At 46.8% G+C, this 24,584-nt stretch overlaps 1 long non-coding RNA gene across 2 annotated transcripts; it reads right to left on the bottom strand.

Annotated features, from left to right (window-relative positions):
• Positions 1–1,247: 1,247 nt before the first annotated feature.
• LOC115096475 lies at positions 1,248–24,289 on the bottom strand. 2 transcript variants are annotated; one of them, XR_003858085.1, is made up of 4 exons: positions 24,132–24,289; positions 23,938–24,007; positions 1,794–1,877; positions 1,248–1,644 (listed from the first exon to the last, which is right to left on the bottom strand). It is a non-coding gene; the product is annotated as an uncharacterized LOC115096475 (long non-coding RNA). The 2 variants fall into 2 exon arrangements; XR_003858084.1 differs by lacking the exon at positions 1,794–1,877.
• Between the last annotated feature and the right edge of the window lie 295 nt (positions 24,290–24,584).

The following is a 24,584-nucleotide window of genomic DNA, read 5'->3' as shown; positions in this document are numbered from 1 at the left end:
TACTGGGAAAACTCTCCCATTTTCAGCTCTTTGTGCCCTATCTTTTAACTAGTTACAGTAGCAATCTATAATGGGACATTGCCTCTTATTCAGTGTCTTTTTAATTTCTTCAGGAATCTCTCATGTGAGACTTCATCAAATACCTTCTGAAAATCCAGATACTCTGTCAACCAGCTTGTCTTTATCCACTTGCAGAGCTGGCTCTAGGCTAATCATATTGCTATGAAACACTTAATCCCCCTAATAAACGCCTTATTGTTACCGAATACTACTGGCACCACCTATGTAAAGTACAACCCATATTTTTTTACAGGTGCCCTATTGTAAACCGTTATGATGGTGAATAACTTAATGACGGTATATAAAAACTCTTAAATAAATAAATAATCAGTACCCTGTACGAAAAGTGAAATTGGTTGTCCCCCATCCTCACCCTGGTAAAAAATAATAATAAAAAAAAAAAAAAATATATATATATATATTAGCTTTGATTGTGCCACCACCTGTAGCCTCACTCTTACTTTCCATCCTCTCTTCCTTGCCCTTAACTTCCATCCCTGCCTCTCCCACTCCTTTCATCTTTGCCCCCCCCCCCCCCCAAACACACCTTCCACCCTCCCTTCAGTTCCTGCCCTAGCTTAGCCCAGCACTGGAAGCCCAACGCTTGTACACACTGCTTTCTTCTGCAAACCTCTCTTTCTGTCTCCCATGCAAGTCAAACAGTGTCCTGCACAGGAGAGAGAGAGAGAGGTACCAGTGGCAGGAAACAATATTTAGAAGCACTGGCCCCTCAACACTGCTCTCATGTTGGCAGAGGCAGTAGCAGCAGTAATTTGGCTCTGTGGGCCATCAAGGAATAGGTGATACTTGGCAGCAACTCTTCTTCACCCCACCTGTCCAATAGCCGCATCAGGAGGGGATGCTGATGCCCACTAGTGCTTGGCACCCTGTGCATCTGCACAGCTCGCATCCCCCAAAAGCCTGTCCTGTCCCCCTGCTTATTTATACTTTTCAAAGAATTCTATGAGCCAAGATTTTTCTACAGGAGATCCATGCTCCTCCTCCTCTTCCGTTAAGTCGTTTATCCATGCTCAGTCATTTTATTCTTAACAAATGTTTATACCATTTAGCTTGGCTCCAACATCAGGCTCACTGATCTGTAGTTTCTTGAGTCACTCCTGGAGTCCTTGTTAAAAATTGGCATTAGATTGGCCACACTCTGGTGCTCAGGTACAATGGCAGATTTTATGGTCCACTATTTTTATTGAATTGCAAAGATAACACCAGCAAAAACGGTCACAGTGATGCTTGGTTCTGTACACACCATGGCCAAAATACAAAGAACTTTCAAGAATACATACATTGCAGTAACTCCCCAGCTCCACCCCAATCAGCACATAGAGACAAATGTATAATCTCGGAAGGGTAAGCAAATGAACAAAGTGGAGTAGAGAGTTTGCACATACATTGAGAAATGTGTGAGTTAAAAGTTGAAGCTATTCAGTCTTTAAACGCAATACTTATATAACATTGTAAAGACTGGAAATTGCTGGCTGAGCTTTTTTACTACGTAGATATTTTCAGTTTTTGACACAGCTGTGTTTTGCTGAAGGGGCTGCATCGGGAGGAACCCACAAATAAATTCTAAAAGAGAAACAAAATAAATAGCTATTAGAACAGAACAGCGGCTAGGTGCAAGGGAGACAGCAAAGGTAGATACAACAGTTAGGTAAATCAAGGACATTTAACAAAGGATTTTAACTAAAGAATTTCATCAAACAGTTTAAAAATACCTTTAACGCTGTAACAGAGGTTGAGAATAAAGCCCAGGATCAGCCAGAGAATTGCACCGACGCTAATCAATGCAGAATAATCTACTGTAAAAAGGTAAAGTGCTCAAGTCAGCAAAACAACATAGCAAGTATACTAGTCAGTGCAGAGGAAACTACTGTAGTAAAGAGAGTAAACTAAACAATATGATAACAGAATGATATAGCGAAACTAATCTATGCAGGGAGATTACTGAAGAAGTAAACAAACCAGTGATAAGACGCTCAAGTCCTCAGCATAAATGGGCCGATACAGTAAAAACATGGAGTGAGGCCACTCTCCTGTGCGTGCGATTCAGTATCATAATTTATTTTAATTAGGGCTGGCAATAAAAAGAGGCGCTAGCGACACTAGCGCGTCCCTAGCACCTCTTTTTTGACAGGAGCGGCGGCTGTCAGCGGGTTTGACAGCCGACGCTCAATTTTGCCAGCGTCGGTTCTCGAGCCCGCTGACAGCCATGGATTCAGAAACCGGACGCCAGCAAAATTGAGCGTCCGGTTTTCGGCCCGCGAGCCGCGGGTCCATTTTACATTTTTTTTATTTTTTACTTTTTGTAACTTTTGGGACCTCCGACTTAATATCGCCATGATATTAAGTCAGAGGGTGCACAGAAAAGTAATTTTTATTGCTTTTCTGGGCACTTCCCTGGCGCCGGCAGAAGTTAACGCCTACCTTTGGGTAGGCGCTAATTTCTTAAAGTAAAATGTGTGGCTTGGCTGCACATTTTACTTACTGAATCGCGTGGGAATACCTAATAGGGCCATCAACATGCATTTGCATGTTGCGGGCGCCATTAGGTTCAGGGGGGTTGGACGCGCGTTTTGGATGCGCTATACCCCTTACTGAATAAGGGGTAAAGCTAGCGCATCCAAAACACGCATCCAAATGCCGGCTAACAGTGCGCTCCGTTGGAGTGCACTATACTGTATCGGCTCGAGATTGAGGGCCCGGAAGTAAAAGCAAGTTTGCTTACCATAAATGGTGTTTTCGGTAGATAGCAGGATAATTTAGCCATGCTTTCTGGGTGACGTCATCCAAAGGCATGGGGCTGAACTTTGCTCTTTGAGCATGGGCATCTGTTCCCATGCCTTGACTGCAGGTCTCCTCGGTGGATGATAAAGCCACGCTTATGTGGTGATGTAGGAGGCTGTCCAGGGAGGAGGGTTGAGTCATATGGCTAAATCATCCTGCTATCTATGGAAAACACTATTTATGGTAAGCAAACTTGCTTTTTTCTGTCCATAAGTAGGCTGAATTAGCCATGCGTTCTGGGAGTCCCAAGCTTAGAGATTGCTTGAAACATATTTGTCCTCTCATTTTTTTTCCAACCCATGCTCCTTATGGACAGCTCTAAAGTCTTTATTACGTGGTTTAAGACTGATGATCCCACTGAGCTGTCTGAAGCTGATTATTGATTGTGAATGCCTGAATCGATGATCATGTAGCTGCTTTACAAAATGTCCTGAATTGGAACAATGTAAAGACGTGCTATGGATGCAGCCATTGCTCGCACTTGTTGAGCTTTAATTGATCCCCTTCAGTTGGTAGAATGCATAGCAGAATTTAATACATTGATAGTGTTCTCTATGTCACCGCTGAACCTGGCGAATTTGAGATTAAAAGAGAACAGTTGGGATGTTTGTCTGATAGTTTGAGTTCTTCTCTTGTAATAGGCTAAAGCTCACTTGCAGTCCAAAGTGTGCAACAATTTCTCTCTCTCATTGCTGTGCGGTTTTGGGGAAAACGTGGGCAGTGAGATGGCTTGATTCAAATGAAATGCAGAGACAACGTTCGGCAAGAACGTTGGATGGGTTTGAAGCAAGACCTTGTCATAATGACATTGCAAGGATGGGGGACAGTGTACTAGTGCTCGAAGTTCACTAACTCGTCATGCTGAAATTACTGCAATCAGAAATACCACCTTCCAAGTTAGGTGTTTCAAAGATGTGATTTCCAGAGGTTCAAATGGTGGAAATATAAGCCTTTCTAAGACCATGTTTAAGTCACATGGGACTGGAGGTTTTGGACTAGCCACTGTAGCCGAATATGACTTTCCATAAAACAAGATACTAGTGGGTGATTAGAAATGGAAGGTCCATCCCTTGTCATATGATAAGCTGCTATTGTGCCTAAATACACTCTTATGGAGGGTGTTGCCAAACCCAAAATAGACAGAGTGTAAAGAATGTATATGAAAGTCAAATTGCAAATGAGGGTTGCAACTATTCAACCAATCCAGGAATACAAAAAACCTCATGTCACTCCCTGTCCATCACATGAAAATATCATCTTTGTAGCGAAGCCATGAATGGAGAGGAATAAACAAAGGTAGATTCAAAATGAGACATGTACAGGCATGCAATGGAGGGCGCCATTGTGGCCCCCATTGCATACCCTTAATCTGCTGATAATAAGTATCTAAAAAAACAAAAAAATTTTGTGTAAGTGCTAGGCATGTGGAGGTCACATGAGGTGATGAGCCGGAGCAGACATGCTGATCCTGGCTCCGAATGCCATGCCCCGAGAATCACATGATTTTGGCTGCATGCAGGATCATAGTGGAACATACTTTGGCTGAGTAAGAATACCCTTTGTCAATTGACAAGTATATGCAGAAGTCACCACTGATTATACCCTTGAAGGCCAGGAAAAAAGAAAGAGAAAAACCAAAGGTTCTGGTGGCCGCCATTACAGTGAATCAGATCTATCTCCCGTGTAACAATGAAGTAATAGTGGAACTAACGGCGGCAGTAGTGGTAGCTTTAGATAGTAGACTTAACACTATCTCAGAACAAATTACCGAACTAAATACAAAAGTATCAGAATTTGGACTGAGGATGGAGGCGGTAGAAGGGAGAGTCTCTGTGCTCACTAGAAAAGAAAGTTGAATTGCAGGAAGATAAGCTCGAGGACCTTGAGAATAGGTCTAGATGCAACAACATAAGACTTGTGGAGTTGTCCAAGAGTGTGGAGGATTGGAACCTAGCTGGGTTCCTTGGAAAATGGCTGCCTGAAGTCCTTTCTATACCAGAACTCATTGAAGAATTAAGAATTGAGCGGGCTCACAGACTCAGAAGCAAACGTGATGGAGAAACGAGGCCTCATATTACAATTGCCAAGTTCCTAAACTGGTCCCAGAAACAACAAGTCATGAAGTCTTATTATAAGATTAGAGAGTTGACATACCAAAAAAGGACAATCCACATATTTCAGGATTACATGTCGGGGGTCTCTCAAAGACAAAAAGAATTTAATCCTTTATGCACAATGCTAGTACAGAAACAAGTAAAATTTGTACTGCAGTATCCCACGCGAGTCCGTATTTGGTATGAAGGCAAGATGCTGTTAGGGAGGTGGACCCCTGAGTCGAGATGATGTTGACGCTACCTACAGGAGGGAGCTCCCTGTAGGTCCTCGTCATCAGGAGGTGGGTGCCGGAGGAGACTCAACAGGACCTTCACCTATACCATCCACTTTCCCCGCAGGTTGAGCCCTTGGGTACCGGGGCTGGAGGGGCTTAGGCACGGGTCTTCAGACGAAGACAATCCCTTGAAGGCAGGAGGCAGAAGCAAAGTCAGACATACCAGAGGTCAGAGCCGGCAGCAGGCAAGAAGAACCAGGAACAGTCCAGAGGTCAGGGCAGGTGGCTAGCGAGGAGAGTCGGTGAGCAGGCAGATAGTCAGGACAGGCAGCGGAAAAAGCAGAATCCAGAGACATACCAGGTCAAAACCAGAAGAGCAATCTGTGGGTATGAGGAGCAGGATCATGGAATCAGGAACTGAAGCAGGAACAACTTGCACTCTACACAGAGCAGGGCCTATTGCTGAGGTGAGAAGGGAATGGCAAAGCAGGGTCTTGCCTGATGTCATCTTCCCGGGCCACAGGAAGTTTTCCTGCCAATGGCCCTTTAAATAGCAGGAAGTGGCGTGCGCGTCTAGGGGGCCGTGGGGAGTGGCGATGGTGGCAGGAACCGTGTTGGAGACAGGAGCCGGTGAAGGACGGGGCAAGAATGAGCTTTCTGCCCCTCAAGGTGAGGGGGACCGGCCATGCAAGCTCGCGGCCGAGATGCCTAATAGATGCAGCTTTTTGATAAATTTAAGGCTGGGAAAGAGTTTGTGGATCAAGTGTCCTATTTGTAATCTGTAATGTGACCTGCTCTTGTTCCGTCCAGACGTCAGAGGAGGCGCCGAGTGAGTACTTTAAATCCCACCTCACTCCAGGCGCCGTCCTCTAAGCCGGGAGGGATCACAGTCAGCCACCCATGCCGCCGAGATCCATCGGGGTCTGCGCCCAAGGCCCAACTCACCTGCGACCAGCAGAGCCCACGACCGACCCTCCCGTGACCGGAAGAAGCCTCGACTGCCTCCAGCACTACCAGTGGAAGCCACGACCAACCCCACCGCGACAGACCAAGGCAAAGCCTCAGCCCCTGAGACCTACCCGCTCACTACCCGATCGCCGAGGACCACAAGTACGCCGAGGACCTCTGAAGACTGCCCCCACCTGACGTCAGAGGAGGCACTGAGTGAGTACTTTAAATCACACCTCACTCCAGGCGCTGCACGCCGAAGGAGCATGTCCAAAGGAGCAAGCCCCTTTGTTGCCCCTTCGCGCTACCTCTTCCGCACTGCCACCACACTCTTCAACCAGACAACTTACTCCTACAAGCTACTATCAAACACTCAACAACTGAAACAGATTATTCAGCCATGAACACCCCTAGCATTCTCAAACTTTAAGCATAGCCACTCAACCTCACTAAACATGCATTCAAATTACACCATCCCAATCCTACCATATAACGGAAACAACACAAGAAAGAAAAATCACACCTCCACCAGGCCACACTCTCTAATTACAATCCCAACACACAACAACCCATACTTCACAGCTCTAACCATCCTCACACTTACCCTAATCAATGCACAATCACAAAAAAAACTACCACTGATATACGACTTCCTAATGGTAAATCACCCTGACCTCCTCTGCATCACCGAAACTTGGCTCAAAGCCTCTGACAAAATGCTTATCAACCAACTACCCAAAAAAGCTTACAACATATTCTCTCTTCCCAGACCTAAAAAGAAAGGAGGTAGCCTGCTTTTCATAGCTTCTAAGAAACTCAAATTTAAACTTCACCCTCCCAACCTCTCCCCACCACTTGAAGTAGGGCTTTTCAAATCAAAGAATCTCCAAATTCTCCTCATCTACTCTCCTCCTGGTCTCCTTAAACACAATCTATCCCCGCTAATAGAAACCATTGCCAACAACATTGACATGGACATCTTTGCAATAATACTGGGCAATTTCAACATACACATGGAACGATTCTCCCCCCCCCCCCCCCCCCCCACTGCTACCTCCCAACTCCTCACCGACGCCATGAATGCAATCGGATTCAATTAAATAATAAAAACCCCCACCCATAAAGCAGGCCACACTCTCAACCTCATCTTCACAAATGAAAAAATTGCAAACACACAACGCCAACAGCAACTGCAATTCCTTGGTCAGACCACAAACTAATCCAAACCAACTTACAGCTAAAAAATCCCACCCAAGAACCAAGGAAGCGAAATAAAATAATCGAGTTCAACAAATCATGCACGAGCGAAGAACTAATCAAAATACTTCCAAACTGCCTGAAATCCCTAAACACAATGGACAGAATCTCCGCCATAGACTCAGGGCTCAACATCAACATGGAAGTCGCCAAAATCAAATGCCCACTTATCAAGAAAGAACTCAAACCAACTACCAAGCAGAAAGCACCATGGTACACCACTGAACTGAAGAAGACCAAACTCCGTCTAAGACAAGCCGAAAAGAAATGGAGGTGAAAACCCACTCCCCAGCTAAAAGACAGCTTCAAGACCTTACTATATATCTACAAAACCAACATAGATAAAGCTAAATGCGATTACTATGCCGTCAAAATACTCAACCACCAATTCAACCCAAGAACCCTCTTCGCTTATGTCAAAAACCTCACCCAACCAATCCAAAACTCACCTAGAACAGCCAACCAATCAAACACCAGCGACCATCTAGCCCAATTCTTTAATAACAAAATACTGATCTAATAGCAAAAAACCCCAACCCAAACATCGAGGTCACAACAGAACCACACACAAACAACAACAAATGGACTCACTTCGATCACGTTGCATCAACTGAAATTGAATCAATCATACAAAAAGTCAATCCTGCATCTCATCCCATTGACTCCATTCCTATAAAATTCCTAAAACAAATACCGAATCACATAGCCAAACCAATAGCAACCATAATCAACCTTTCACCCAACCAAGGCATCTTCCCCAATAACCTAAAATGCGCTAACATCAAACCTATACTCAAAAAACCTCATCTCAATGAAACTGATCTAGCAAATTTCAGACCAATATTGAACCTACCCTTCATAGTCAAGATCCTCGAAAAAATTGTAAACCGGCAACTCACTGAACACCTGGACTCCCACAATATACTCTTCCTCGCCCAACATGGGTTCAGAACCGCCCTCAGTACCGAAACACTACTACTCTCCCTCTCAGACACAATCCTCCAAGGTCTGGACTGTAACACCTCTTATCTACTCATCCTCCTTGACATATCAGCAGATTTTGATACCGTCAATCACAAAACATTAATACACAGACTAGAAGAAATCAGACTTCAAGGCACAACGCTCATCTGGTTTAAATCCTACCTGTCTAACAGGTCATACAAGGTCAAATTCAATGGCACCGAATCCAAACAAATCCCCCTCCCCCACGGAGTACCACAAGGCTCATCCCTATCCTCCACATTGTTCAACATCTACATGACCCCACTATGCAAACTCCTTAACGAAACAGGATGGTCACACTACGTATATGCCGACGATGTGCAAATATTACTCCCAATCAAAGACTCCATCGAAACACTAGAGCGATGGAACTCCCACCTAACTGCAATAAAACACCTACTCTCACAACTTTCCCTCACTCTCAGTCACACCAAAACTGAAATCCTATACATATCCAACAAACCTTCCCCACCACCCCCCACCGACCCCTCCATACATCCTCTTACAAACCAAACACTTTCTACTGTAAAGAACCTTGGCATCGTGCTAGACAACCAATTAAACTTCAAGAAACACATCAACAAACTACTAAAAGACAGATTCCACAAACTCCAAATCCTAAGAAAGCTCAAGCCACTGCTATACCCATAAGAATTTCGAACAGTTCTACAGGCTCTTCTATTTTCTAAACTCGACTACTGCAATGCCTTGCTACTAGGTCTCCCAGCCTCCATCCTTAAACCCATCCAACTACTCCAAAATGCTGCGGCCAGAGCTCTCACAAACACCAGAAGATCAGACCACATCACATCCATCCTCAAAGAACTACACTGGCTACCCATCCCTCAGAGAATACAGTACAAGACTCTAACCATCATTCACAAAATCCTCTACAACGACAAAACCAACTGGCTGCCTACTCCCCTTCTCCTCCATACCCCCACATGGAATCTTCGCTCATCAAATTCTGGCCTACTACAAACACCGCCCCCAAAAGCCACTCAATGGATATCAACAAGGGAATGAACACTTTCAACTGCCGACCCCACCCTATGGAACAAACTCCCCATGGAACTAAGAACAGATCCATCCACCCAATCGTTCAAGAAAAATCTTAAAACATGGCTATTCCGTAAAGCTTTCCCAACAACAAACACAAATGACCCCCAAACCAGGTCCTAAATCTGCAATCAGGTTAAACACCACCCGCACTACCACTCCTATGAATATTCTTCCTTCCATTTAATAACCATCATGCTCCCCTCAATACACATTTTCCACTCCACCACAATCTACGCTACACAAATCCCATGTCACTTTCATAGATCCACCATATACCAAACGTTGTTTAACTTTATTACTATTATTTATTATTTATACCACTACTAACTCAAAATGACTTCCGAACAATACTACAGGCACTAATTTTCTCCAGCACAAATTACTGCAATGCCCTTATGCTAGGGCTACCTAATACAACATTAAGACCATTGCAAATACTTCAGAACACAGCAGCTAGAATACTAACCGGAAAAAGAAGGAGGGACCATATAACTGAAACCCTAGCAGAGTTACATTGGCTACCAATTGATCACAGAATTAAATACAAAACCCTGTGTATCATTCACAAACTAATTTATGATGAGAAATCAGACTGGTTGAACACAGCATTACGGGTACACGTCCCACACAGGAACCTCCGATCAGCAAATAAAGCACTCCTAATCATCCCAACAGTTAAAACAGCAAGACTGACCCAAGTGAGAGAAAGAGCCCTATCACTAGCAGGACCCATAATCTGGAACACAATGCCCCCAGAGATCAGACTACAAAGTGATCTCAAGGCATTCAAGAAAAGTTTAAAAACATGACTTTTTAAACAATCATTTTACAAAGAGATGGGAAAATAGAGAGAAATTATTCAGGAAAAGACAGAAAGGCACCGACACACAGTACTTAGGACTGTACAGTAGATTAGTCTATGAACTCTACACCACAATAAAGATAACTATAATACTATGTGTGATAAACTACACGTGTAAGTACCTTGGTACAATTGGTCATAAACTACTTCACTAAATAACTATGTCTAATGATATATTGTAACCAAACCTTTGACGGCACCTGTTAGAATGTACTATAGTACACTTTTACCTACATTAAATATGTGCCTACATGTAAAACCGTTGCGACGATATTTAACTTAGCAACGGTATAGAAAAGTTTTTAAATAAAATAAATAAATTATACTGTTTTCCTATTATTAATTCTGTTTTTTGCATTTATCAGTACTGTTTTACTCATGCTACTGTTATTCTATCACATTAATGTTATCTAGTCATTCCCTGTACTTGACAAAGGAAATGCTTTGCTTCCTGCACCTTCAAGTTATATGTAAACCGATGTGATATGTAAATCGAACACCGGTATATAAAAACAAACAAATAAATAAATATATATTTATATACGCAAGACAGCAAACATTGAAAGTTTCGAATGGACTCAAAGTAGTCAAGTATTTAAAATTTGCAGAATGCTGGATATGGGGAGTTCTCGCAGGGCTGTGCCAGAGACGGTCTCAAGAAACCTTGATGATACTGGGAGCTGCAGGAATATAGGTTTTCTTCTAAGATTCTGATGTCTCCTCATGTGGGCCGTGCTGGAGACCACCTGATTAGCTGGTTAATGAACTGGACAGAATTTGCTTCTGACTGCAAAGGGAAAAACATTTTTTTGGTCAAGGAAAGGACCATTTAGAACGTTTGAAAAGACCCATGAGAACTGAATAGATTGAGCTCTCGGTTGCTGTTAGTTGTTTTTTTTTTCAATATATCTTTATTGAGGAATGCAACATACAAACACAAAAACCAACATAATAACAACTCAGTAAGGTGCAATTCCCTGTGAGGTAGATTTTCAAAGGGAAATGCGTGTAAGATACGCGCGCAACCCCTGAAAACCTCCCCCTGCCTCCCCCTGCGTGCGCCGAGCCTATCTTGCATAGGCTTGACGGCGTGCACAAGCCTATGCAAGATAGGCTTGCAAAAAGGGGTGGAGCGTGGGCAGTCTGGGGGGCGGGGCGTGGCCTGAGCGTCCAGGCACAGCGGTCATTTGCTGCTGTGCCCGGGATCGCGGGCCAGCCATCGGCCGGCACGCGTAAGTTATGCCTGCCAGGAGGCAGGCGTAACTTCTTCAACAAAGGTAAGGAGGGGTTCTAGGTAGGGCTGGGGGGTGGGTTAGGTAGGGGAAGGGAGGGGAAGGTGCAGGGGGGCAGAAGGGAACAGAGGCAGGCTGCGCGGCTCGGTACGCACAAGTTGCACAATTGTGCACCCCCTTGCGCGCGCCGACCCTGGATTTTATAACATGTGCGTGGCTGCGTGCGCAGGTTATAAAATCGGGCATAGATTTGTGCGTGCCAGGTTGCGGGTTTTAAAAGCTGCCCCTGTATGTCCAGACTCTTGGGTTTTGCCTCCCTTCAAGCAGATGGAGACAGAGAAAGTTTCAGAGGCTCCGCCTCATAACCCGGTGCGCCACCTGTTACTCTTCAGTATTTCTCTGTCTCCAGCAGATGGGAGTGGTGCAAAACCTGTGGTTCTGTACCTGAGCCTAGAAAAAAAAATGAATATCCGTGTCAGGAGAAACAGGTCTCCCAGGGGGTTTTGAGGTCCTGGTGGGACCATCCCCCCCTCCCCCCGGTTGTAGGTAGGAACGAGCAGGGGTTGGAGACCCCGTTAGTGTGCTCCTCTGTTTGCCGGGGGGGGATAGCTGGGGGACCAGTACCCACCCCCCTTTTTGCAGCCTGCAGCCTCTGCCAACTCTCAGGGAAGTATTTCTTGTATTGTGTTCCCTTCCCTGCTGATATTCGTGTGTTGAAAAAAAAAAAAGACTACGAGGGAACCCAGCAGGGGCTCCTTGCTGCAGGAGGGATTCGCCATGGGGGGGGGCGCCCGTGCGAGGGATCGTGGTTTGGGCGATGAGATTTTTATCAGGGTTCACCCTCCCCCCCCCCAGTGTCTATTGGCGCTTTTGGTGGGCCTCGCCGCATCCTCGATATGCCCCGTGGCAGCCGGTGCTCCATGTGTGGGAGAGGCTCCCGAGCCGCGCTGCGGTGCCACTTTGCCACGTCTGCGTTCACGGAGGGGAAGGACCTTCCGGCGCTCCCATGGCTGCTCCCAGCAAACAACTCTCCGCCGGGCCGTCGCCTGCTGCACCTGAGTCTTGGGCGGACCCATTCCCTCTTAGCGCGGGAACGGCGGCCATATTGGAAGCATTTCGTGTGGCAGAGGAGGCAGTGATAAGGGGAGGGGATTCCTCCCCCAGAGCTTTTTCCCGCCAATTAAAGCCCTGATAGGGCCCGGGGGGCCTCGGGTGAGATTTCGGATGAGGATCAGGACCCGCTCGTGGGAGCTGCGATGGGGGCCTCTGGGTTTTGCCCGGAGTTTATCCTGCTCATGCATCAGGCCTTTTTGGCCAGCAGTGCCCGCAAGAGAGGGGCTCCTGGGATCAGTTCAGCGGTGGACCCTCTTCAGAAGCTACCCAGGAACACAGAGGCTTCCCCGGCTGTTCAGGTCCACAGGATGCATTCTCCCGAGTGCCGATGCTTGAGGGCTCCTTGGAGGGCTTAGACCTGGCTGAGGGTTGTGATACCCTTTCTCCTCCCCCCTTAGAGGCTCCCAATGCCGGGGATAATGGGGCCCAGGAGTTCCTCTGGAGGGGGATGACCCTAAAGTGATGCGCTTGTTCCAACATGATGAGCTGGCCCCGTTAATTCCTCATGTCCTGGCGGAGCTGGGCATTACACCCACGGTGGCAGATCCAAGCCCGAACATGGTGGATCCAGTTTTGGCAGGCTTATGGGGTTCGCCTGCGACTTTTCCCCTGCATGAGCTGATGAAGCAGCTTATGATCTGGGAGTGGGACTCTCCGTAGGCGGCCCTCAGGGTCGGCAGGGCAATGGACAAGCTCTATCCGTTACCAGAAGATATGTTAGAGCTGTTGAAGTTTCCGAAAGTGGATGCATCGGTCTCCGCGGTCACAAAGTGGACTACCATTCCAGTCGCTGGGGCGGCAGCTTTGAAAGATCTTCAGGATCGAAAACTGGGGGTGCTCCTCAAACGGATTTTTGAGGTCTCTGCTCTCGGCATTCGAGCAGCGGTCTGCAACAGTTATATACTGCAGGCGAGCTTACGGTGGGAGCAAAAATTGCAAAGCACCAAGGACCTCTCGCCCCCGAAGGTACAGTAGGCAGAAAGGTTGGAGGCAGCCATGGCTTATGGCGCTGATGCCCTGTAAGACCTTCTTCGCACTTCCTCCAGGACTATGGCTCAGCAGTTTCGGATCGGAGGCTTTTGTGGGTTTTAACGAGAAGTTCCTTTTTGGGGAGGACCTGGAGCAGCTGATCAAGAATCTGGGAGATAATAGGGTGCATAAGCTCCCGGAGGACAAACTGCGAGCTCACAAAGGTTTCCCAACTCATCCTCGCTTCCGGGGTCAGCGACACTTTCGTCAGAGCAGGGCTCCAGCCGCTGGTTAATGCTAGCCCACTGGAAGGGCACAGTCTTAGTCTCAGTCCTTTTGTGGCCACAGACCAGCCAGGGAGACACCTCTCAAGGTGCCGGTGGAATTAAGCCTGCACAATGAGATACTGCCGGCCTCAGTTCCACTCATCGGGGGCCGATTGCCTCTTTTCTACCAGGAGTGGGCCCACATCACTTCGGACCAGTAGGTTTTAAGCATGATAAAACAAGGTTACGCATTAGAGTTTGCCTGCTCACTAAGAATCCTGTTCCTGGTGTCTCCCTGAGGCTCCCCTGCAAAGCAGCAAGTAGTGCAGCAGACTCTCCAAAGGCTCCAGGAGCTTGGGGCTATCGTTCCTGTTCCCATCAAGGAGTGGGGTCAAGGAAGGTACTCAATTTATTTCATGGTACCGAAGAAGGAAGGTACCTTCTGACCAATCCTGGACTTGAAACAGGTCAACCAAGCCCTGAAGGTGCCCTGGTTTCAAATGGAAACTCTTCGTTCCATGATCGCGGCAGTGTGAAAGGGAGAGTTCCTGTGTCTCTGGATCTAATGGAGGCCTAGCTGCATATAGGGACCCACAGAGATCATCAGCGGTTCCTCAGATTTATGATTCTCTGTCAACATTTTCAATTCTGCGCCCTGCCCTTCGGCCTGGCCACAGCCCCGCAAACTTTCACCAAGGTAATGGTCATGGTGGCAACGGCTCTGAGAAAGGAAGGGATCTTGGTCTATCCTTACTTGGACGACTGGCTGATTTGGGCGAAATCGGAGAAGCAGTGTTCTCAGGTGGTGGCATCAGTGCTCCTTCGACTGCACTCTCTGGGTTGGGCTGTCAACCTAGCCAAGAGTCCACCTGTCTCCATCTCAAGTTCTGGAGTTTCTGGGGGCCCGCTTCGATACTCGTCTGGGCAAAGTTTTTCCTTTCAGAGGAGAGGATCTTCAAGTTACATGCCCAAGTACACCTGTTGCAAGCCAGAGTGCCCAGGGTCTGGGACTATCTACAGGTTCTCGGCTCCATGGCTTTGACCTTGGACCTGGTCCCGAGGGTGTTCACACACACGAGGCCCCTGCAGAGTGCATTGCTTTCTCACTGGAATCCATTGTCAGAACAGTTTCATCTCCAGCTCCCTCTTCCGGACATCGCCAGATCCAGTCTCGAGTGGTGGATGGCTCAAGGCCACTTGGAACACGGGGTGGACCTCGTCGGCCCCGCAGTGGATAGTGGTAACCACCGATGCCAGTCTCTCTGGGTGGGGAGCTGTATGCTAGTCACAAGTGGCTCAAGGTTGTTGGTCCTTGGAGGAGGTGGCTTGGTCAATCAATCATCTGGAGACGCACGTGGTGAGGTTGGCTCTCGAGCAGTTTCTCCCACTACTGCACAACCAGGCAGTCTGAATTTTGTCGGACAATGTGACGATGGTGGCTTACATCAATCAACAAGGTGGTTCCAAAAGCCAATCAGTAGCTCTCGAAGCGCAGATGCTGATGTCTTGGGCAGAACGTCAATTGACGATGATAGCAGCAACGCATATTGCGGGGACCACCAATGTGCAGGCGGATTTCCTCAGCTATCGCCAGCTGGATCCCAGAGAATGGGAGCTGTCGGGCAGTGCTATGGACTTGATCTCCCGCAGGTGGGGTCTCCTTCATGTATATCTGATGGCGACTCGCTTGAATGCCAAGGCACAGCTATTCTTCAGCCGCAAAAGAGAGCATGGGGCAGAAGCAGTGGATGCGCTCGTGGTTCCATGGCCTCGCCAAGTCCTCCTGTATGTGTTTCCTCCGTGGCCCCTGATAGGCAAGGTGATCATGAGAATAGAGGCTTACCCGGACCCGGTGATCCTGGTGGCTCTGGAGTGGCTGCGTCGCCCATGGCCTCTATGGTTCAACAATCTACCAAATCTTCTTCGTCAAGGTCCTATATTTTTCGATCAAGCGGATCGTTTCTGTCTAGCAGCCTGGCTTTTGAGAGGAAATAGTTGAGGAAGAAAGGCTATTTGGAGGCCGTCATCTCTACGATCTTGAGGGCTCGCAAGTCCTCAACCTCCATAGCGTATAGTCAGGTTTGAGTCATGGTGTAAACCGCTGGGTGTTGACCCTCGCTGGGCTTTGGTGTCTTCGGTTCTCTCTTTTTTGCAGGATGGGCTGACGAAGGGTTTATCTTTCAATTCCCTATGTTGCGACTATCGGTCTTCAATGGCTTCACCCCGCCTACCTCTCACTACTTGCGGCTCCTCCCGCTCACCTTGGACTACTGGCAGCCTCGGCATCTGTTTACTGTCCTCTCCGGCATCCCCGGACCGGCTTTGGTGCTGCCTCCCGCCATTCTCCTTCGTTACCTCTAGGGCGTGCATGCGCATGCCGCCCTCATCTTTATTTCCACGTTGGCGCGAACCTCAGGGGCGTCCCCCTGATATGACGTCACATTTCCCGGATATTTAAGCCTACAGTATTTACTAGCTCATCGAGTTAGCAACGCTATCTCTACGGATGGGTTTCGCTTTCCGTACCGAAGCTGCTCTGCCACTCCAGCGCTATCTGGAACTCTTACACCCTTCGGGGTTTGCTAACGTGGTACCCACTCCTCGGGGGCCTCTTCTGCTTCTTTCAGGTGCTATCAGGAAACTGGTACTCGCTCCTCGAGGGCCCATGTTCTTCCCTGAGTCGCTGCCTGCATCTTCAAACCCTTCTATTTGGAAGACTTCACTAACAGTTTCCATCTGTGAGTACAACTACCATCTATTCCACAGTACTGCTTCACTGGAACCAGGTACTCGCTCCTCAAGGGCCTGCCCTCTGTTCTGGTGCCAGACCTCTCGTCTAGTGTAATCTCTGTTACTGCTACATGAGTACAATACAACTGAGTCTCTCGGCTCTAAGGGATCAGGTACTCGCTCCTCGAGGGCCTGCTCTCCCTATCTCGGAGCTTCTCCTAATTCTACCTGGGACTCTGAATGCTTCTTATCATGTACTCATAACTCTCAGTCTCTTTCCACTACAGCACAGCCTAGCAGAGGATTTGCTGTTCCAGCATTCTGTGGGAGACCTGCCCAGCCGGGCTCAACATCTACTACTCACTACTGCCACCTCTGGTGGTTTCCAAAACTGTTTAATAAAAGATTCAAATCTGTTTTGTGTGTCCAGAGTCTAGCCTGACACTGTGGTCCATCACGGGACTGGCCCCAGTGGGCATGGTCAGCTGCCACAGTGTCCAAGAATCCACCCAAACATCAATAACCATAACACCCTAAGAGTCCAGGTTGCAGACCTGGGTTGCCTGAGGGGTCAGATTCTCGGGTCCACTCTCGCCGCTCACCCAGATGTTGTCTGTTTTCTCAGAGGTACTAAGCATTTGCGACCTCCAGTTCACAGAGTGTGTCCGTCTTAGAGTCTGAACCTGGTCCTTAAGGCCCTGTGCGAGCCGCCTTTTGAACCCCTCAAGGAAGTATCATTGAAAGATCTCACATTGAAGGTGGTCCTCTTAGTGGCCATTTGTTCAGCTCGGAGTGTTTCCGAGCTTCAGGCATTGTCCTGCAGGGACCCGTTTTTGAGAATTTCAGACTCAGGGGGTCTCATTGAGAACGGTTCTGTCCTTTTTGCCTAAAGTAGTCTCAGCCTTTCATATGAGTCAGTCAGTGGAACTCCTGGCCTTTTCAGGCTTGGATCTTGCTTCTTCTCAGGCAAGGGATTTGAGATGCCTGGACATTAGGAGGACTCTCCTGGAGGTCACTAATAGCTTTCGCTTGTCGGATCATCTTTTTATACTGTGGCATGGCCCAAGGAAAGGGCAACAAGCTTCAAAGGCCACACTAGCACGTTGGCTCAAAGAAGCTATTGAATCTTCTTATATTTGTCATGGTTGCCCGGTTCTGGAAGGATTGCGGGCTCATTCTACATGTTCCCAGGTGGCTTCCTGGGTGGAATGTCAGCTGGTCTTCCTGCAGGAAATTTGCAGGATGGCCACCTGGAAATCTTTATACACCTTTGCTAAACACTACCGATTGGACATCCAAGCTCCGGGCGTCTGCAATTTTGGGGAGAATGTGCTTCAAGCAGGACTCTCCATGTCCCTCCCTCATTAAGGGAAGCTTTGGTACATCCCAGGAGTCTGGACTGATCTGGATACTGTTGTCTGTTCTATGTTATATGTGTACAATGAGGAATGAATGAATGCATGCATTATAATATTTATTAAAAATACGTACAGGGAAAGGAAAATTATTTTTTTCTGCTTATTTTCATTCCTGAAGTACCACGGCTCAGTCCAGACACCCACCCATGTCAGAGGTTTGCATGATTGGAGAGTCCGCTTGATTTCTGATTTTTTTCTCTCTCTTCACTGAGGTTTGGCATAGGTGCTGCAGAAAATAGCCAACCAGTTAATCAGTTTGTTCAATTTTTCTTACTCCTCTGCTCTTTTATGGGAAAGAGTTTAGTGTTCATTCAATTTGGTTTGTTTCAAAGTTGTTAGGCTTGCGTACTGATCAATACTGAAGAGTAACAGGTGGCACACCAGGTTATGAGGCAGAGCCTCTGAAACCTTCTCTGTCTCCATCTGCTGGCAGGGATGCAAAACCCAGGAGTCTGGACTGATCCATGGTACTACAGGAACGGAAATTAGCAGGTAAGGACCAATTTTCTTTTCCTACGAGATTTACGTATAATCTCCCTCCCCCAACTTTAGAAGGGAACTCAGAGAGAAAACTAACAAATATATTCTAGACCATATTCACACCCAAGAGGGAATAATGTACTGAGACCAAAATTATAGGAAAATAATAATGCACTTAGTACTTCAATATTTATAACAGCAAAACAGATCAGTCAGTCATCAAATGGACACAATAGTTGCAGAGAAGTCGTCAAGGACTGAAAGAATGGATACCAGACATCCTTAAATAAAAGTTTCTTCTTCTTGGGAAAATGGTGATATTGGGAGCCATATTCCCACTGGAAAAGTTCAATCATGAGGGAATGCTACATATCCACAGTTGGTGGGTCGGCCTTAAGCCACTGGAGCAGAATACACTTTTTTGCTATCAAGCAAACCTTAGAGGCTAAAAGAATGCTATCTACATTTATACTCTCATCTCCAATGTCATTCTTGAGAAGACAAAAAGAGCAAGACCAATGGACGTCCTTTTGCAGAATTCGTCCAAGTTGATCCCGTATCAACTTCCAAAAACCGTGTATATGCTCGCTTTACCATAAACAATGCATCAAAGAGGCACCCACATTACCACATTTAAGACACTTATCCTCCGTTATAAGCCTCATTTTATAAGCCCGCTGGGGCGAAACTATCGTCCTATGGAAAATTCTAGTTTGTAGCTCGCTTAGAGCTACATTAGTGGATAATTTGGGAATTGATGCATAGCAATCACGGAGCATAAGCACATCAAGGTCTTCTGCAGTGTCCTTTTTCCATTTTGTCATAAGTGTGTCATAAATTGAATAAGGTTTTATATTCTGGAGAAAAAGAAACAAGTTGGACAAGGACCCCTGCTTGTTAATAAACAGTTTCAACAATGTGGAGTAAAAGGAGCTCCCCAACCCCCCGGTCTCTGCAGACCTGAGCTCGTGGAAAATGGCCCTTATTTGCCCATATAATAAAAAATGCCCCGCACAGAATCCCAGCTCATCTCTGCACTCTTCAAAGGAGTAAAGGGTCCCCGAGGTTGGGCTAACAAAGTCTTGTGAAATCCAATCTGGGGAGGCCCACAGGCTCCTCTGATCCTAAAAGGGCCAAGAAAGGGACCCTAGGATTCCCCTGCAGGGGCAATTGCAAAGCCACATAAAGTGGCAGGGACAGAAGCTTTCGCAGCGACACCCAAGTCCGCCAAAGCTACTTGAATTAATTTGGAGTAGAGACTGAATATGTGACGGCGTTTTGCAAGTCGTTCTACATCGCTGGCTCATAGCTATCTGTCCCTTGATGATTTCATATCATTTAAATTCATCGGAGATTCATGATTGTCAAAGCCCCCGAGGCAGCGGCTGTTGAGCTGCGAAACTCGGCCTGAGTCGGGCACTTTTATGAACACGTCTCTACTTTAATAAATATTTGGAAAAGATCAAGGCATCTATCTGTTTTTGTTCACTCTGGCCTGCAGCACAGCAGACGGAAGCAAGGTGCGGCAAGGAGATGGTAATCCGTATAATCGGAGGTAGCGTTTAACCAATCACCTAGGAAGCGCAGGTGAGCTGCCCAGTCGTAGAGCTTAAAATCTGGGACCCCGACACCTCCCTTTGCCTTTGGAGCTGTTCGTGTAGCGCAAGATAAGCGCGCCTTCTTCCCTCGCCAGATAAACATTCCCAGCACGTTTCGTATGGCACGCTGTTCTCAAACCCGAAGGTAACGAGGAGGCATAAGTAATAAATATAACAATTTAGGGGCAATAATCATTTTAATGACGGCAATACAGCCCTGGAATGAGAGGGGAAGTGCCTGACAGCTCACCAATTTCTGGCACAGCTTTCCTGTAACCGGAGGGATGTTGAGAGAGTACCACAAGGCCAGATTTCTGTGTGTTTGAATTCCCGAGTATATTTAATAACTGGAAAATTGCTCCAGCTATGCCGTCAAATACTTGAGATATCAAGCACCTCTGTTAAAATCCAGAGCATATTCTACTCAAGCAGTTAAAGTGAGAAACCTAGGTAGCGGTCAGTGCCTTAAATGTGGTGACCCCCGTAGTACGCTTGGACCCCAGTTTTGGTCTTGTCCATGAACTTGCTCGTTCTGGTATCGTCTGCATAAATATTTGAGAAGTCCATTACCTGCTATTAAGTTCACTTAGAGAATAGCCACTGCCATTAGCAATGGTTACATGGAATAGACTTAGTTTTTGGGTACTTGCCAGGTTCTTATGGCCTGGTTTGGCCTCTGTTGGAAACAGGATGCTGGGCTTGATGGACCCTTGGTCTGACCCAGCATGGCATGTTCTTACATGTGGGATATTTTTCACATACCATATACATGCGTTTCTCTGGGATGACATAAGAGGTATCTTATTTCCAAACAAATATGTACAGTGTGGTGTAGGTTAGCAATACTTCTTGCGAAAAAATGTTATATGAAAATGGATCTCTCCAGACCCGCCTACAATACTGCAATTTCATAATATGATCCATCACGCGTGCATATTAGACAAATAAACAGAAAAAATTGAATGGTTTGAAAAGAAAAAGAACTTTCTTAAACATCTGCCTCCATTTTCTTACCTCCGGTGGCTCGGAGCTTGATCTTGAATGATGTAACTACTGATTAGTTCTAGGCAAGTGGCTATATATTGTACGGTGCTTTTTAGCTTTTTCTTTAGTCTGTTTAGGATCCTGAATCCTGAGGTGGGTAAGGCGCAGTATGACGTACCGTCTCGTATACTTAGTGAGCTTTCTGAGGTAAAATGTCCCATTATTATGCAGGACCCCTTCCTGTGGGCGTTTATCCACGTACGTGGAAACAGTGTAAAACACACGCCAAATATATATATGCATGCCTGTTAATTGATATGTGTATATTCGGAGACGCTGTACAGACAGGTAAATTGAAAACGCTTACACTGTTACTTTGATCTGTTAATACTTTATTGTTCAATAAAAATGATTTAAACAAAAAAATCCGGAGCATAACTGAAATGCTGAAAGGGTTTGAAGGGCCCGCAATAGCACCATCTTAGCATTGGCTAACAATAAGAGGATATCATCCGCAAAGAGCAGAGGTTTTAATTGCAACGAGCCCAGCATTATCCCAGTGTCATCTGCCGCCTGATGCAATTTAATAATGAGGGGTTCAACAGTCAAAATAAACAGCAGGGATAGGGGGCATCCCTGCCTAGTCCCCCTCCGCAAAGAGAAAGACTCTGACAATTGGCCATTTACTAAAATTCTGGCCGAGGGGTTAGTATACAGAAGGGTAATATATTGATACATTCACCCCGCCAATCCGAATTTATGCAACATTGGCAGGGGCCGGATCACTCTGTAGAAGACCTTTTCAGCATCACAGTTTACCAATAAGGGGGCCAACCTTGGCTTCTCCATGCAACCTTATGTATAACGACTGTCGAACGTCAACTATACACAAATCCCACTTGATCTGGGATCACCAACTGGAGCATCAGGTATTTCAGGCGGTTAGCTAAGACTTTAGCATAAATCTTAATATCCAAATAAAGAAGTGAAATAGAGCGATATGAGGATGGTACTTGCGCATCCCGGCCTGGTTTTGGGGGCACCACAATAGTAGCTTCCCTCATTGCCGGTAGCATTTCAACAGCCACAGACATAGCTTCTGATGTCCGTTGCAAACACTGAGGCAGCTCGTTGATTAAAATTTTGTAGAATGTAGCATCCAGAACCTCAGGTCCTGGGGCCTTCAGAGAAGGCAAAGATTTGTATAGCTCCCTTAATTTCTTTCACCTCTATTGGACGGTTTAACTTCAATTTAGCTTCCCCTGGAAGGCCAGGAAATTGTAAATCATCTAAAAATGTAAACACTTCATCAGGGTCTATAGGATCAGCCGAATAGAGCTGCTGGTAGAAATCCTGGAACACTCGTGCTTTGTCCACCATTACCATCCTTAGTTGTAATGGAGGGAATACATTTGGGAGTCCGCTGGACAAGGTAGGCAAGGCTGGATAAGGCAAGGCAGACAAGACTTGGTGGACTGAATGGGTAATTGCTGGGCTGGACGAGGCTTGGTACAGGACCTGGAACAGGTAAGGCTGGACTGTAGAGCTGGAACAAGGGTACTAGAACCAGGGCAGAGCAGGACAGGGACAGACAGACAAGATCAAGACAGAACAAGAACTGGACTAGGCAGAAAAGGACATAGCTAGACAAGGCAGACAAGAATAATACCGAAGAAGAAACAGAGAGAAAGGCCAGGAATGGCCATAAGACAGGATGCGAGCTAGAATAGGCTCAAAGGCCTTAAGGCAAGGCTAAGAGCAAGAAAGTCAGAGACCACAAGGCAGGCATGGCAAGAAGCAAGAAGACCTGAAGGCCATGAGGCAAGGCAAGGAGCAAGAAGGCTCGAAGACAAGGTACAAGGCAGAATGGCCAGGTCAAGAGCCAGTGGTGACTCCAAGTTGCAGCCCTTGCCTGCACTCTGTTCCAGTACAAGCTCCAGTCTAGCCTGCCTGTCCAAGCCTTGCTCCAAACTTTCCATGTTTTACAGCCGCAATAGAGACCTACTGGCTCCCAGAACCCACGGGCTCAACCTGCAGGGAAGAGGACTGGTTAGGCAGAAGACCAGCCCTAGCCTTGCCCTGAAGTGCTGCGCCACTCCTAAGGTGGTGTTCCCTGCATCCAGCCAGGACCCGAGTCGTGAGATAATGCAAAGGCAAACCATCGCCTTCAGGAGTGGGTGCAAGGCTCCTTGCCTGTCCGGTGAGTCAAGATTTTAATTTTGATGGTTACATTTCTATACCTCATTTTGTCTGTACTGCCTGCCAAATCTGGAATTCTTCACACTATCTAGAGTGCACTGCTTGCCAGTTTCCTCACTTTGAACTGTTGGACTGTGCAGAATGCTACTCTGCCAATGCTGCATCCGTAAACACATATAAACAGCTTTGCTGCACTACAGCCAGATAAGGATCCAACTCTCTGATGATACAATTGTACCTCAGACCCCAGTGTACTGGAAGTGCAGAGCGCGCATGTTATAAAATCGGGTGTACATTTCTGCGTGCCGGGTAGCATGCACAAATGTACCCCACGCGTAGGATTAAAAATCTACCCTTGTATGGGATGTGGTTCTCTTAACCCAACCTGGTGGAAATGTCAGTGCCTTCCTGGGGATACGCCTCCAGACCCAGCCTGCCCAATTTGCTTTGCAACCAATTCAGCTGCCTTGGAGACCACAGCATGTTCAGGTTCAGTCAAATTTAGTCAAAGAAAATTAAACCCAGCATCAGGAGAGAGGAAATCTGTTGCAACACCCATTAAAGCTTCCTTGAGAAACACCTTAGTGCAGACTTAAATTGCCAAGGAAATTTTGGTTCCTTACCTGAAAAGGCACAGCCTGCTTCCAAATTCAGCTCTGATTTGTCCAGAATCCCCAGCACATCCAGGCATAACTAAAAACAGCCAAAGGAAGTTAGAAGCCATTGCATACACTGGTTCTTTGAAAACCACAGCTTTACCAAATTGATTTAAACAGCACAGTCAAGGCAACCTGCCAAATTAAGCCAAGTTCCTCACCTGCAAAAACAAATCCTGCTTCTGTTTGTAGTTTTACTTCAGCTTGTCCAGCTCGGTCTCAGACACAGAAGTTTTGATTCAGTCCCCAGAACCCAGCAGTAGTCATGTGCAGGTAACAAACTGCTAAGGAGATCAGCTCTGACTCTTAGGAAAGCAGCCTGTTCATTTTCTATGCCCGCCTTCTCTGGACCTCCCCTGAGTATACAAGGCTCAGCAGCTGACTCCGATCCTGGGACACAGAAGCCGCTCCAGATTGCTGTTCCCACCACCATGGCAGTTCTGCCTTTAGAGAAGCCTTTGTGCTTCCATGCAGTGGAACCTCTTTCGGTGCCTTCTCCTGCACACTTTCCATCATCATCCTAACCAGAAGGAATAGTAGTTCCACCTGAACGTCTGCCAGTTGCAGCCCTGGCTCAGCTTCTGCAGGCGTCCACTCCATCCATTCCCTGCCAG

Source organism: Rhinatrema bivittatum, chromosome 8, assembly GCF_901001135.1.
Source record: "Rhinatrema bivittatum chromosome 8, aRhiBiv1.1, whole genome shotgun sequence".
Classification (NCBI taxonomy): Eukaryota; Metazoa; Chordata; class Amphibia; order Gymnophiona; family Rhinatrematidae; genus Rhinatrema; species Rhinatrema bivittatum.
The sequence above is the reverse complement of the archived record's forward strand: the minus strand, read 5'-3'. Positions and strand labels throughout refer to the sequence as shown.